The sequence below is a fragment of the Mesoplodon bidens genome (genome assembly GCF_964165515.1).
Source record: "Mesoplodon bidens genome assembly, chromosome: 9".
NCBI lineage: Eukaryota > Metazoa > Chordata > Mammalia > Artiodactyla > Ziphiidae > Mesoplodon > Mesoplodon bidens.
The window spans coordinates 44,335,768-44,350,177 of NC_138166.1; the positions used below are offsets into that span (position 1 = coordinate 44,335,768).

At 35.9% G+C, this 14,410-nt stretch overlaps 1 protein-coding gene across 1 annotated transcript in view; it reads right to left on the minus strand.

Moving 5' to 3' along the window:
- NXPH1 (neurexophilin 1) overlaps positions 1-14,410 on the minus strand; it is a gene marked incomplete at both ends in the record, with an annotated part of 289,208 nt that overhangs the window by 49,444 nt on the left and 225,354 nt on the right. The window lies entirely within an intron of this gene.

Genomic DNA, 14,410 nt, shown 5'->3' on the forward strand with positions numbered 1-14,410 from the left:
TCCTGGCCAATATGTAAGACATACATAAACAAAATGCAGGTCCTATTTCATAAAGATTTCTAGTACCTCAGCACCTTGAGAATATATTTGTCTAGTCCACCAAGCCCAAAATTGCAGTGAATTACATTTAAATGTAAATATTTCTTAAAATGTTAACACTGAAATACCATGGTAAGTTAAGTAAAGCAAAGATAAACCTAGGAAGGTGAATAAAAATAAAGGGAGGAAATGGCTGAGAATAAAACAGATGTTAGTACTAGAGTCCCAAGGAATTCTGCTATGGGACCACTTTAAATAAGCAAAATTACAACAGTAAGAGAAAATCATTTATTTATTATGAGTAGTTCACGTCCAGACCACCAACCTGGAGGCAATGGTGACAGCCTGAAGTTGCAAATTGCAGAAGCAGTAATCAGTACAAGATGACCCATTACCCAGCAGGAGGCCCCACAGGATCTATTGGGAGTCTATGATTTGGCTGAGAACAGTGGAGTGAGAGCAGTAAGAGATGGGATCCAGAGGAGGTGGTTGCTCCTGCACACTAGCAGTGCTGCCCATTGATGCAAGCATCTCCAATGCAGGCTTCAGGAAACAACAACCAGAGAAAGTTAAAATGTACTGGAGAAAACCTATACTGTAGATGCAGAAACTGTATATGAGAAACTCCCACAGACTTCCAGAGATATTCCGGAATTGAGGACGGTATGTCAGAGAAGCAAAGGGCAAAGTCCAAGGTCCTAGGCAGAAAACAAGAAATGGAAAAATATCTCTACTCTGGGGGGAGATATAAACTTATATACTGGCAGTTAGACTGAGCACCAAGTTGTGGGGTATACTGAGCCTTCGGACTGCCAGCATAGCCTTCTTTTGTACCCATAAACCTGGTGAGTCCTTTGACCCCTGGGCTACTAAATAATAGTACTAGAAATCTAAGAAACTTAGGAAATCACTTTCTCTAGCAAGTGCTTGAAATAAGGATGAATTTCTTCCTCTTGTTCAACAGATTATCTTAGAAATTTCCTCCAGCTCCTTCACACTTTAACTCATTCTATATCTATTTATTACACACTAATTCTTTGGCCAACTGTATGGCACCATAATCTAATCACATTGATTACATATGTTGAATTGAGTGCATGTTTTCCCAATTCTTTTTATATGAGTAAGCTTTATATGAATAAGTTTCAAATAAGCCTTGATTAATTTATAGTCTGGAAATGCATGGTTTTATTATCAATAAAAAAATCTCATTTTCATAGCTAAATCTATCTTTGGTTTTCTTGTTCTAAATTAAATATATTTGAGTTTACTTTAAATTTGAGGTCTCGTTTCTTTGGAAACCAAGGATGGGGAGAAAAGTTTCTCTCTTCCATTTTCCATTTCACAGTGATGAGATGGGCTCCATATGGCCTGGAGTTTTTGTCAGATTTCACATTCTAATACCTTGATCATCTGGTTTTGTGCTATCATAGTTCTTTTCCTCTCTAGGGAACTTCATGTCTGTTGCTGGCATCTGTCCCCTGATTTTCCCTGTAAATGTCTTAGCAAATAATTTATTTAATTCCTACTGTTCCTATTAACAAATTAGCACTTTCTTTTTGGTCTGTCATTTCTTAAATGAACTTCTAAATATCTTTCCATTAAAGATCTATACAGTTTCTATATGCATAATCCAATAACTTTCTACTTAGATGGAATCCAACTGATACACATACTCACTAAAGAATCAAGAATTCTTACATCATAACTTTAGGAAATTCTGCCATTATCAATCTGGTTAAATGTAGCATGGGGGATTTCTGCAAAAATTGCCCTTCATAATTGTTCTCTTAGTTTCTTTAGGTCTCAATACCAGATTAGGAAGAATAAAGTACATCTATAAACCTACTGCTCTCTATTGTCAAGAGAACTCTGATCTCTCAGACAGGACACCACAGACGGCTATGTTTTAACCTGTAGCACTCGTTCAGAGACTACAACTTAAATGAGGTTCTTGAAATGAACAAAATACAGATATCCAATATTTGCTCAAGAATATAAATAAACAGTTCGTTTTTCTGCACTGGCCCATATACTTTAGAATGACAAGTAAATTTACATTTGGTTCAGAATCTTTTTTCCCCCTTAATGACTTTAGTTGGCTTTTTCTAGTTCTTGATAAATAATAAGATTTGAAACAACAGAGTATAACACTACATACAAGTCTCATCCCTAAGTTTTCTTCTGGCCTTAAATTCCCATAGCATGAAGTATCAGATTTATTTAAATAAATATTTTACCCATTTAAGCAATTAACCAATATGTCATAAACACTGGGAATTATACAGATACAGCCAAGCTCTATATAAATCAATAAGCAACCCTTGAAACGTTGAGTCGTGGGCTATCACTTCTTTTCTTTTCTAGTAATGTAAATGTATATATTCAGAATTTTCTCTATAATATCCATGTATTTCTCTGTAATTAGACTTTGCTAGGCAAAGCAATACTTTAAAGAAATGTATTCCAATACTATACAAACAAAAGGACCTTTTTATCCAAAAGGTCTTTTCTAACATTTTTTTCCTTACTAAAATAAAAATCACAATTTTATAGGTAAGGACTGATTTGGGGCTCTCAGGAGGATCATTATGCAAATGACTTCGGTTTTTTGCTACTCACTTTAGCTCACACAACCGAACTAAGGTACAGAGCTCCAGAACTCTATCCTTTGCTCTGAAAGAATACCTTGAACAAAACTTAAACAGTGTTTTTAAGCTAGTTCCATTATAGCACACAATAGGTGCCTAGGATAACACACATCTTAAGAATAGGAAGGCATAATTCCTTCTGATTATTCAATCTATAATACTCTTTTTTTAAGGCTGTCTATAAACTATAGTAGCAACTCTTTTGAAATGTTAATACCTAATAAAACTTTACACATTTTCTAAACTAGGACATCTGTGGCACTGACCACAGTAGTTAAATTGTTTAGAAAAACATCTAAGACTGTGCCTGCAATTCTAGACCTTAGCCCTACAGCTTGGATAGTTTACACACAGCCAAGCAGCATAGAAAACTTCTGAGAATTAGTTGTGGATGGAATCAAGAGTGGGAGGCAATGAGTGACAAAATAGAGACTAAATGGAAATGTGTGTCTTTGACTAGGATTGAATTGACTAATTTATTGGAAGCCATTTAAAACTTACAACTGGCCTTTACAATACCTGAAAGAGATCCATGGTTGTCTACACAAGACCTTCATATCTTTGTATATGTTACCCTTTTCGGGGAATATACCATTACCCTAACCTTCCTTTACTTGGTTAACCCATACTCATACTGTAGGAGGCTCTACAGATAACCCAATACTCCACCTGTCCTAGCTGTTCCCTTAGCATCCTGTACTCATCACACTGAATTGAAGTTTGCCATTAATTCTGCAGTGATCAGTGACCAGAAGCTGAGGCTGTGTCCTCTATCTCTAAAATCTCAGGACCGGGCCCAGTTCCTGGCACACTATAAATGCTCATTACCTGATTGCTGAGTGAATGAATGAATGAATCTTAAACTTTAGGAAAGGAGCAAGGAATACCAGGAAATTGTAATTGGGAAAAGACAGATAGTACACTGTATATCAATTCTTGTCTCTAAATAGAAGGGGACTGATAGAAAAATTATTTATTAAATAGTTGTATGCCAGGGCATTACATATGACATCTTAAGCATTTTGAATTAAGTATTCTTAATCCCATTTTAGAGATGAAAAAACTTACCAAGATACTAAGTAACATCCCCAATTTTACAGCAAATAAATGGAAAAGCTGGAATTTGAATCTTAGGACTCTGACACCAGAGTTCCTATTCTCTTCCCTTCACCCAAGACTGGGAAGATTTAGCCTACCCTAGCTTTGTTCTATTTTAGGACTTACCCATGCACACCATGTCCATAAAATCCTGTCAGCATTGGTAGGAAAAAGTCAGGATTGCTCTGTCAATAAGTTGGCTTAGAAAAAGCACATATTTCATCTGGAGCTGGCTACACTGATAGGGCTTGGCTATAAGATACCCCTTGAAAGACTGGTCTTGGTTTCTAGGTCAATTGTTCCTGATGAGCGTTCGTTCGTACCTCATCAGAGTGATGCATGGAATCTCATTAGTTGCATCCCTTCTGTGATAGGCCTCCAGAGAGCATGATTTACTCTTTGGTGCATGCTGCTGGCTGTCAGCATGATTCACCCAAAATTGACAAGAACCTGCTTCATTAACGCAGCTACAACCCCACCTCTCTGTCGCTATGGTCATATGTTACCAGTCTGTCTGCTGATCAGCTTCTCCCGGGCTTCTGCTTTAGTGATGCCCAGAGCGCTGGATTTCTTTAGGATTAGTTTACTTCCCTTTCTGCCTCCAACCCCCAGACCTTCAGTGGCTCTCCATCTGAACACACCCTTGTTTCTTAATAGAGATTGATTTATAAAAATGAACTTCCTTTTTGAATATGATACATTTTCTGAACATAACAAAATATAGCAAAGATCCACAGAGTGACATAACAGCAATACTTTCAGGAAATGAAGGCACTTTAGAGAGACAAAGTGACACAATAAGGAGTCAAGAAATCTCCCACATAGTGTGTGTCTTAAGCAAGCCACAAAAATCTTGCTAATCTTCAGTTTTCTCATCTGTACAATAGAAATATTAAGAAATGCCTTGCAGATTTGCAGCAAGGATTGAATTGAGTGTTTGTGCGTGTGTGTGTGTGTGTGTGTACCAGGAACTCAGATTAGAGTTGCATCTTATAATAAAATAAAGGTATGATTCATGATTTCACCATAGATTTATACCTCATTTAAAAGATGAAAAAAATCATCTTTTAAATTTAGGTGCAACCCAAATACTGTATTTTGTTTGCGAATGCAAATAGATGATAGATCCTTACTCTGTCAAATGAATGTAGCTTTCCGAACTATAGTTCTCTTTAACTTCTTTATCAGTGAGTAAAGTACTGATAATACTGATCTCCTTATTTTAGCCTCAAATTGTGGCCTTTTCTAGTCTTTCGAAGATATTCAATGTTTAATCAGCATTAGCCATAAAATAATTCTGGGAAGGTTACCAAACATAATCATTTCCAAGTAGCACTATCTCCCTGTACCTACTACCACTACTAATGATACTGATAATAGCACTTAATAAACATAAAGCATTTATTCTTTGACAAGCAGTGTTGTAATCCCTTTGTATTTACTCAGTTAATTACCACACATGCATGCACATACATATAAACTATATTGCACAGAAATGTTATTATCCCGAATTTACACATGAAAGCATGAAGCACAAAGCAGTTACGTAGCCTCCCCAAGGTAATAGAGCTACTAACTGATGAACCTGGAATACAAACCTTGGTAATCAGCTCCAGGACCTGTACTCTTTTGTTATTGTTGTTTGCCTGATGATACATTTTTTAATTTTTATTTATTTTTATTGAAGTATAGTTGATTTACAATATTATATTATTTTCAGGTATACAACATAGTGATTCAATGTTTTTATAGATTATACTCCATTTAAAGTTATTAAAAACAGAGCCCATACTCTTAACTTCCATGCTACATAGCTTCTCTAACTTGGAAAACAACACGTGCAAAACTGCACTTGGCTTTCCTAGATAAACATACAACCTCGATATACATTTCAATTTTTAAGACTATATCCAAAATATTTTCTCCAGAGTGGCCTCCAATTTAGGAAGATTACTAGAGGATCTATCATCAAATTATATTTGAAAACTTAATGCTATTGTCAGTATTTACTTAGTTTAAAAGCCTACATCTCAATTGAACTGTTTATGTTAATAATACTTGCTTCTTTTTATTTTGGGATATCTCTTTCAAATATCTTTTGCTTTTATTTATCATGTATTCCTTTTTTAGAGCCAATCTGTTTCCCTTTTATCAGGCTTAAAATAATTATATTCAAATTGGCAGTGGTATTTCAACACGACATATGAAAATAGAACAATAATGCCTAATAATTATTGAGAATTCATTTTGTGTCAGCAACTGTGCTAGGATGTTTTCCAGATATCATCTCATTTTGTACCAACTTTGAGAGGTAGAGTTTATTTTAGTGTTTTCACATGAGGATATATAACTTGACAAAGAAAATCCTGATGCTAAGTGACGAAGATGCAAACCCAGGTCTGCCTGATGCAAATTCATGTGCTTTTCACTCTGCCATCTTGTCCCTTCCCTTAACAGCACACGGAAGAAAGCAAAGATGCTGGGGCTGGAGAAGGTCATGTGGAAAGAGATAGCAGAGGGGACCGTGGGACAAGAAAGGTACAAAATCCTCAAAGTTGGAAAGTGAGAAAAGACCCCTCATGCAACCCACAGCAGTTGGCACATAATGTTGAACTACTTAGGTCACTTCTATAAAAAAGCTGATACTTGGCTTTGGTTCTCACTTTTTATTTCTTCAAAATATAAACCTCCTTTATTAAATGCCTCAACCAGCCTAACAATTGAGCTGTATAGAGATTAGAAAGCAACTGGACAAGACAATTTAGAATTTTTCTTTTAAGTTCTTTTCTAAAGAGGCAACAGAGTATTTACATTTATTATTTCTTTTATCCTGAAACACTCTCTTCAAAAATAGTGAAAGAATTAAGATTTACCCAATAACTTTATGATAGAGCCAGCACCAGACCCAATTTTTCTGAATAGGAATGTTTTTCTGAACCAAACTTATCTAAGACATTAAAACTATTCAAAACAAGACCTAGAATGACCTCAGAAATCATCAAAGAATCACTCCTTCACTGCAGAAAAGAGCTTCATTAAGAACTCCAGGAATATAAATAGCCATTCTGTTTTTAAAGGCCTTAATGGGAGGCAATTATATGACCTTCCACAGTCTCTTATTCCAGTGCTCTAAAATGTTTCTCTCTCTAAAACTGAGGGAAAGCATCAGTATTTTCATTCTTTCTGGCAAATATAGGAGCGAGAGAGTCCCTGAAGCCAAACTCTATTGGCAATCAGAAAAGTGCTTTTAGAAAGCTCAGGCACATATCTGTCCAAGAAAGCTCCAATGGCCAAAGACAGCTGGGTGCTTAATATGATAAAATCCTTAGTCAAACATATGGTCTTCTCCACATGATAGTACTTTCTTATAATAACTTTCCCAATTTTTTTCATATAGAAATCAAACTGTTTATTTAAGCAACACAATACAGAAAAACAGTATGTGCTATGTGTTTAACATATTTGTACAGAAATATTTTTGCCATTATAATAAGGGATCTAAATTATGCACATCATTTATTAGAGCTGAATGACATGTACCTGTGGAATGCCTGGCTTGACTTTGTTCACAGACCAGGGTAGGGAAATTTTTAAGGGACCTCTTGTTAAAGATCATGAAGACAATTCAGGAAGATGGGAACATCACAGATAGGTCAGATTACATCAAAGGTGATATCAACTTGGGTGCACCTAACACACCATATATTGATTGCAAGATTACAAAGCAATCCCAGAGGGATGCACATATGGAAAGATGTTACAGGCCAGAAATCCTTGGAGAACTAGGAACAAAGACACCTCTGTCCCTATCCCCTTGTATTGAACAAAAAAACTCTTCTGTGATGCAGGTATTTCAAGAATCAAAAAGTTGTTCAAATTACTTTTATATTGTTACATGCTGTGTATCAGACCCTGTTTTACCATTGACTTCCATTTCAAAGACTACTTTTTTCTTTAAATGAGGATATTGGGCAGCCTAAAAGTGAAGCGAATAGAATTAATGTTCAATTGAAATAGTGAAAGAAGAATTTAAGTGAGATTAAATGGAAAGGAAAGGAGGAAAAAGGAAGGACTTGGTTATGTTGGCAGAAAAGATGAATGAGAAGGAGTTTACATGAGAATCTTTGTGTTCGACCATTCAGACAATGGTTTGTACCATTAAAAGAATCTGGAGGTCACAAAAAGTACTGAATTTGGGTTAGTTAAGTTCAATCTTATATAAACTTGGGTAAGTTCAATTTGGCTTTAAACACTGGTTTTAGGTAAAAATGTTTAATAAGAAAAGAGGTGATAGAACTTGTGAGAGACTCCAAGACTGAAAATGTAGATTTGGGAAAAGTGAATTTTCCAGAGGAGACTCTGTTGAGATAAAGCCAAGGATACTTCCTTGAGGACCATCTACATTTAGGGAGAGGAATGAAAAGTCAGAGACAAAGAAAGAGTATCAAAGGCAGGGGACATTTCTCTCAGAAGATGCAGCAACCATTTCAAATGACAGATGTCATGGGTTGGATAACTAGTGGTCATTGCTAACTTTGAAAAGAGCAATTCCATTACTTGTTTATGATAGAAAACATCCTAAATTCTTAACAACTGAAGATTAAGTCCTGAAGTTATAGTACATAACAAAATACTAAACAACCATTAAAAGTCATATTTTCAAATAATAAATGAGAGTTGTTTTGTGGCCTAGTATATGATCTATACTGGAGAATGTTCCCTGTCCACCTGAAATAAATGTGTATTCTGCTGTTTCCTATGAGCTGAGTAAGTTTCCATGCTACAGAGATATGCAAAAACATTATAATACCTATTAATATTAATATACAATTTCACAACAGTATATATATATGATTATATATATACTTATATATATATAGCATAGTATATATATATATATATATATATATATATATATCATAGTGTACATGTATAATCCTCTTCTAAAAGGAAATCAAGATTAGGATGAGGGGCTTCAAGAGATGGAAGCTACCTCCATGAACCAAGACCATCAGACACTGGAAACCTGATTATTTCTTTGTATCACAGGATTAGACTCCCTTTAGCTCAGTTAGGTTTGAGAAAGCTAACTTTGGGTCCCCTGGCTGATGAGTCCAGTAACTAATGCACTTCTCATGAATTTCCATAAATTACAATATTAGGTTAACTTATAATTTTTGTGAGGGGTACCTTTTGTTTCGGTAATTGAAGAACTTGGAATAAATTGAATACAGGTCTTTTAGCCCCCTAACTGTATGGTCTGTAACAGGAGCAGACCTTAGCTATTATTCGTGTATAATGACTTATACAAAAAGCCCACTGTAGATGAAAAAGCCACAGAATTTTTGAGGAAGAAAGGACCTTGGAATTCATCTACATTAGGGCCAGACAAGTAATAATCATGTGAATCAGACAGACTGTTAGGACTAGAGAGAGTATGGGATGCAGGGTGGAATGTCAAGTGTGTGTTCCCTCTAGAGGATTTAAAAAGGAAAACTGTGTGCATTATGCCAAAGGAGAGAGAAGGAAGAATCAGCCAGCAGACACCATGGGGAACACTTTACCTCATTTTTACAAATAATAATATTTGATACTCATATACATAAATGACTCCAGGTATATTAAATAACTCCCAGGGCCCAATTTTCTAGCTCCCTGTTCAACCACACCTTTATGCCCCTGACCTTGTTGTCAATCATTTGTAAGCAGTCATTCTGTCTCCCAGCACACTGAAATATTACACCCTTATCAGATCAGAGTATTGCACCCACTCCATCCATTCTTTAGCACTTACTGTACTATAACCACTGAACATCCTGAGAAAGAGAAAAACAGATAACATGGATGGTCTTAATTAGACACACCTTCACTTGTTTAAAAATGCATTACCTGTATGGAGGTCCTCAAAATATTAAAAATAAAACTACCACATGATCAAGCAATCCCACTACTGGGGATATATCCTAAGGAAATGAAATCAGTATCTTGAAGAATTTGTTCACAATAGCCAAGACACAGAAACAACCTAAGTTCGTCAACCGATGAGTGAATAAAGAAATGTTGTATAAATATACAATGTAATATAATTCAGCCATAAAAAGGAAGGAAATCCTGTCATTTTTGACAACATGGATGAACCTCGAGGGTATTATGCTAAGTGAAATAAAGCAGACAGAGAAAGACAAATGCTATATGATCTCACTTACGTGTGGAATCTAAAAAAGAACACACAGAACAAGATTGGTGTTTACCAGGGACTGCGGATGGGGGAAATGGGGAGATGTTGGTCAAAGGGTACAAACTTTCAGTTATAAAATGAAAACATTCTGGGGATCTAAGATACAGCATGGTGATTATAGTTAATAATACTGTATTTTATATTGAAATTTGTTAAGAGAGTAGATCTTAAGAGTTCTCACCCCCTTCACACACAAAAAGATAACTATGAGAGGTGATGAATGTGTTAATTACCGTGATTATGGTAATCATTCACAATGGGTAAGTATATCAAACCATCACACTGACAGCTTAAATATATACAATTTTTATTTTTCAATTATACCCTAATAAAGCTGGAAAATAATGCACAACCTTTTTGTTTCACCTTCCAAATAGTTAATGATTACACACATTTATGAATATTTAGTTAATAACACTGGCAGTAGTACAAATATAGCAAATTATGGCTCTGGATAACACTGCAGTATTAAATAGACTTAAAACAGTAGTCGTGGTTTCATGGGAAAAGTACTGAACCTAAAGTCAGATACCCATGGTTTAAGCCCTGACTCTGACATTTACTTTCTATCTGACTTTAGGCCAAGTAACTTCACTTCCCAGTTTTCTTATTTGCAAAAGGGTAACTCAATAATGCCAACCTATGACCCAGAGTTGATGAAGAATTAAAAGCCTTTCCTTCACAAACTTTACAAATATTTCTACATATAGGCAAAATTTTTTTTATTTTTCACAATTTTCCTTTAAGAAATAAAATCATAATTATGTTTGAAATTGTCACTGTACACTTTCTCATTCTGGTTAAATAAGCTCATGAATAAGTTTTAGTAACTTAAGCCAGACTCATCTCCAATGACAAAACCTGTTCTGACAGTTATAAACTGAATTAAATGACAAGCAACAGCCCGCCTTTCTCATTTATGGGAATCACAAGGCATTAGCATCATTTACTGCCAGTTACAAGTTTATACAGCAGTGTTGAAGCCAACAGGGAAACAAATACAGACTATGCAGCTCCTCTTGATATCTCAAAAAATATGTAATATCTCAAAGAATATGCAATACTCATTTTAACTGGAAATATGAGCCAAGGCATAAAGCACTTACAAAGTCATTTTCAAGTTCCTGAGCAAGTTTTTGGTAAGAGCTACCTGAAAAGTCTTTATATTTTTATTTATTTAACATATGTTATTTAATTTACTATTTTAAGTTAATTGTTTCTTTTTTTGTACTTGGTGTGTACCAGATATCTATAAGTTTTCCTCCGTTTTTTTTTTTTTTTTTTTTTTTTTTTTTTTTGCGGTAGGCGGGCCTCTCACTGTTGTGGCCTCTCCCCTCGCAGAGCACAGGCTCCGGACGCGCAGGCTCAGCGGCCACGGCTCACGGGCCCAGCCGCTCTGCGGCACGCGGGATCTTCCCAGACCGGGGCACGAACCCGCGTCCCCTGCATCGGCAGGCGGACTCTCAACCACTGCGCCACCAGGGAAGCCCTCCTCCGTTTTAAGATGCATAATTCTATGTGTCAGTCATACTTCATAGTTTATTATTTAGAAACATGTACAATGAATTATTTTAATATTATAAAGGACCTAGGGCTTCTTATCACTTAGGAAATTTAAAACTTTGCAATATCATTATACTTGAGGAATTTTTATCTCAATTTGGTTATTTCTTTTAGTTGCTACATATTTTGGGTATAATTGGACCAAAGTCATTAATTCCATTTACATTTTGTTTTGCCTTTGTTTTGCAGTGCATTTTTAATGCCCTCCTCTTTATCTATTAATTATTACTCAAGGCAGTTGTTAGATTCCACTAGATTGCATTCTTTTGATACGTCTGGATTTGATGAGTCAAATTGTTATTTAAGAATCAGTAGATGCAGGATATTATCACTTTGAGATTGGTGTTACTCAGGATGAAAAAAAATGACTTTTTTTTTTTTTTTTTTTGCGGTACTAGGGCCTCCCACCGCCGTGGCCTCTCCCGTTGCGGAGCACAGGCTCCGGACGCGCAGGCTCAGCGGCCATGGCTCACGGGCCCAGCTGCTCCGCGGCATGTGGGATCTTCCCGGACCGGGGCACGAACCCGTGTGTCCCCTGCATCGGCAGGCGGACTCTCAACCACTGTGCCACCAGGGAAGCTCCGAAAAAATGACTTTTTATAACCCATCCTCGGGCCCAGCTATTCTCCATCAACATCATTTTGTGTGTTGTAACTTTAAGAGAAGGGTGGGAAAGGGAGGGTGGGAGGGAGACGCAAGCGGGAGGAGATATAGGGATACATGTATATGTATAGCTGATTCACTTTGCTATACAGCAGAAACTAACACACCATTGTAAAGCAATTATACTTCCAATGTAGATGTTAAAAAAAAAAGAGAGAACTAAAATTTTCAAATCCATATTGTGAGGATAAAATAACTGATGAAATGTTCTAAGGTTACAAAATGAAGACACCTCCATATTCCAAGTTATTCTTGCTTTGACTACTTATTATTCAGACATGATCTGGAGAGGGAGCAATCACGCTGCTGTCCTTTTCTATGCCACGGAGGAGCTTCTTAATCAAAAGAGATTACCTGAGGAAATGATCACTCCATCTAAGGTTATGTTATGTATAATGGCATTAGCCACTTTTTAAAAAATAAGGGACTGATATATAAATTATATCCTCTGCTTTTCATAAAATTGGCATTTCTCTTCATTTGTAAAAGTGCTCATTTTTAAGATGGAAAATTTTGACACACAGAAGACAAATAGGACAACTAAAAATCAAATATTTAAGCTTCAAACCTAAACCTTAAACTGGTTCCTACGCTGCATTACAAAGATGTTTGCCTACTTCCAAACCTATTATTGGAAGGGTTGTGAATCGTTTCTTTGTCTGGTACCGCTGCTTCAATCGTACATAAATATTTCACAATTATTCTTGTGCCAAAGAAGCCTTCAATTGCTATTATTGAAAAGGATTTCTGTTCTAGTGAGTGGCTTCACTGCTGTCCAATTTATTTTAAATTTACATTTCCTGTCCTCAGATGCCAAAAAGTGAGTTTTACATTTGAGTCTTACTGATCTAAAAAATTCAACAAGTTTGCCATTGTAACTGTTTTCAAAACTTATAGCTACTTGAATGTAGGAGAGTTGTACTTAATATTGAGCAGCGGTGTGTTAGCTGTGCACACTGTGTTCCTGCTTAGTTCCTTCTTTCAGAAGTTTCACATGTGTATTTATGAAAGTTAACATATAGTTTTAGTTTGTGCCCTTCTCTACTCCTGACTAGTTCTGTGACCATTAGACAGGTATTCAACTTTTTAAGTCTAATTCCTTATCTGGAAAATAATAGCAACAACAAAACAAACTAGTACCTATCCAGCAGGGTAGTTTTAAGGATTAAAATGAGATAAGGCACATAAAACATTTTCCTGGGGCTGACACATAACAAGATGCTAGATATATGTTAGGCCATTACCATTATCATATTATGAGCAATTTAATTAATTTAAAGTAATATTGCCAGTTGCAGAAAGTAACCCAGGGTATTTTTCCAAGCACGATTATGCCATTCCTATGTGTTCCCAAAAGACTCTACACCAATCCCATCCCAGCACTTCTCTCTGTATTGTGGAGTGTCCTGAATTGCTCATCAGTGTGACCACTCACACATCCCTAGCACTGGATGATGAGTGCCATCAGGGCTGAGACTATCTGGTTTACTGTGCATCTTCAGGCAACTTCACAATAAGCAATAATTTTGAGTTGGTTAAATAAATAAATAAATGCATTTATTACTAGATTATATTAATCCATTCCTCTTAAAGGCTATTTCCTTCTGATTATTAATAAAGGGTCTAAGAAATAACAACCCTTAGTACTGGGGACATCCAAAGGTTTTCTGAATAGTAATGTTTCCTGGACTAATAAACCTGTTTAGGTTCCTTTTCACCTTTACTTAGTTCTTGGCAGTAGCACTGTGGTTATCTTCCTTTTTAACTATGTTAATTAGCTTACAAAACCTCCAGGGCTCTCCCACAGTCCATCAGGTAGAGCTCAAAACCATCATAGACTCATAAAGCCACCTGTCATTTGGCTCCAAGTCATGAAACAAACCCAGCTGCCAGTTTATCCAGTTCAAACTTTTCTACTTCAGCCAAAAAAAAAAAATTGTTCTCAGGCCAACTTTCCCTCTACCATTCTTCCATGAGTCACAGCATCCAAATATTAAAGATCTGATACGAATCTTACCTGTATAATTTATCATTTCTTTTAAACTATTCAAAACTAATCTACCCTCTCCTAAAATATTCTTATACAATCAAACAATTCTGCCTCACATTGTTTTATAGATATTTATTCTATATTATTTTATTTTCTCATATGTAACCT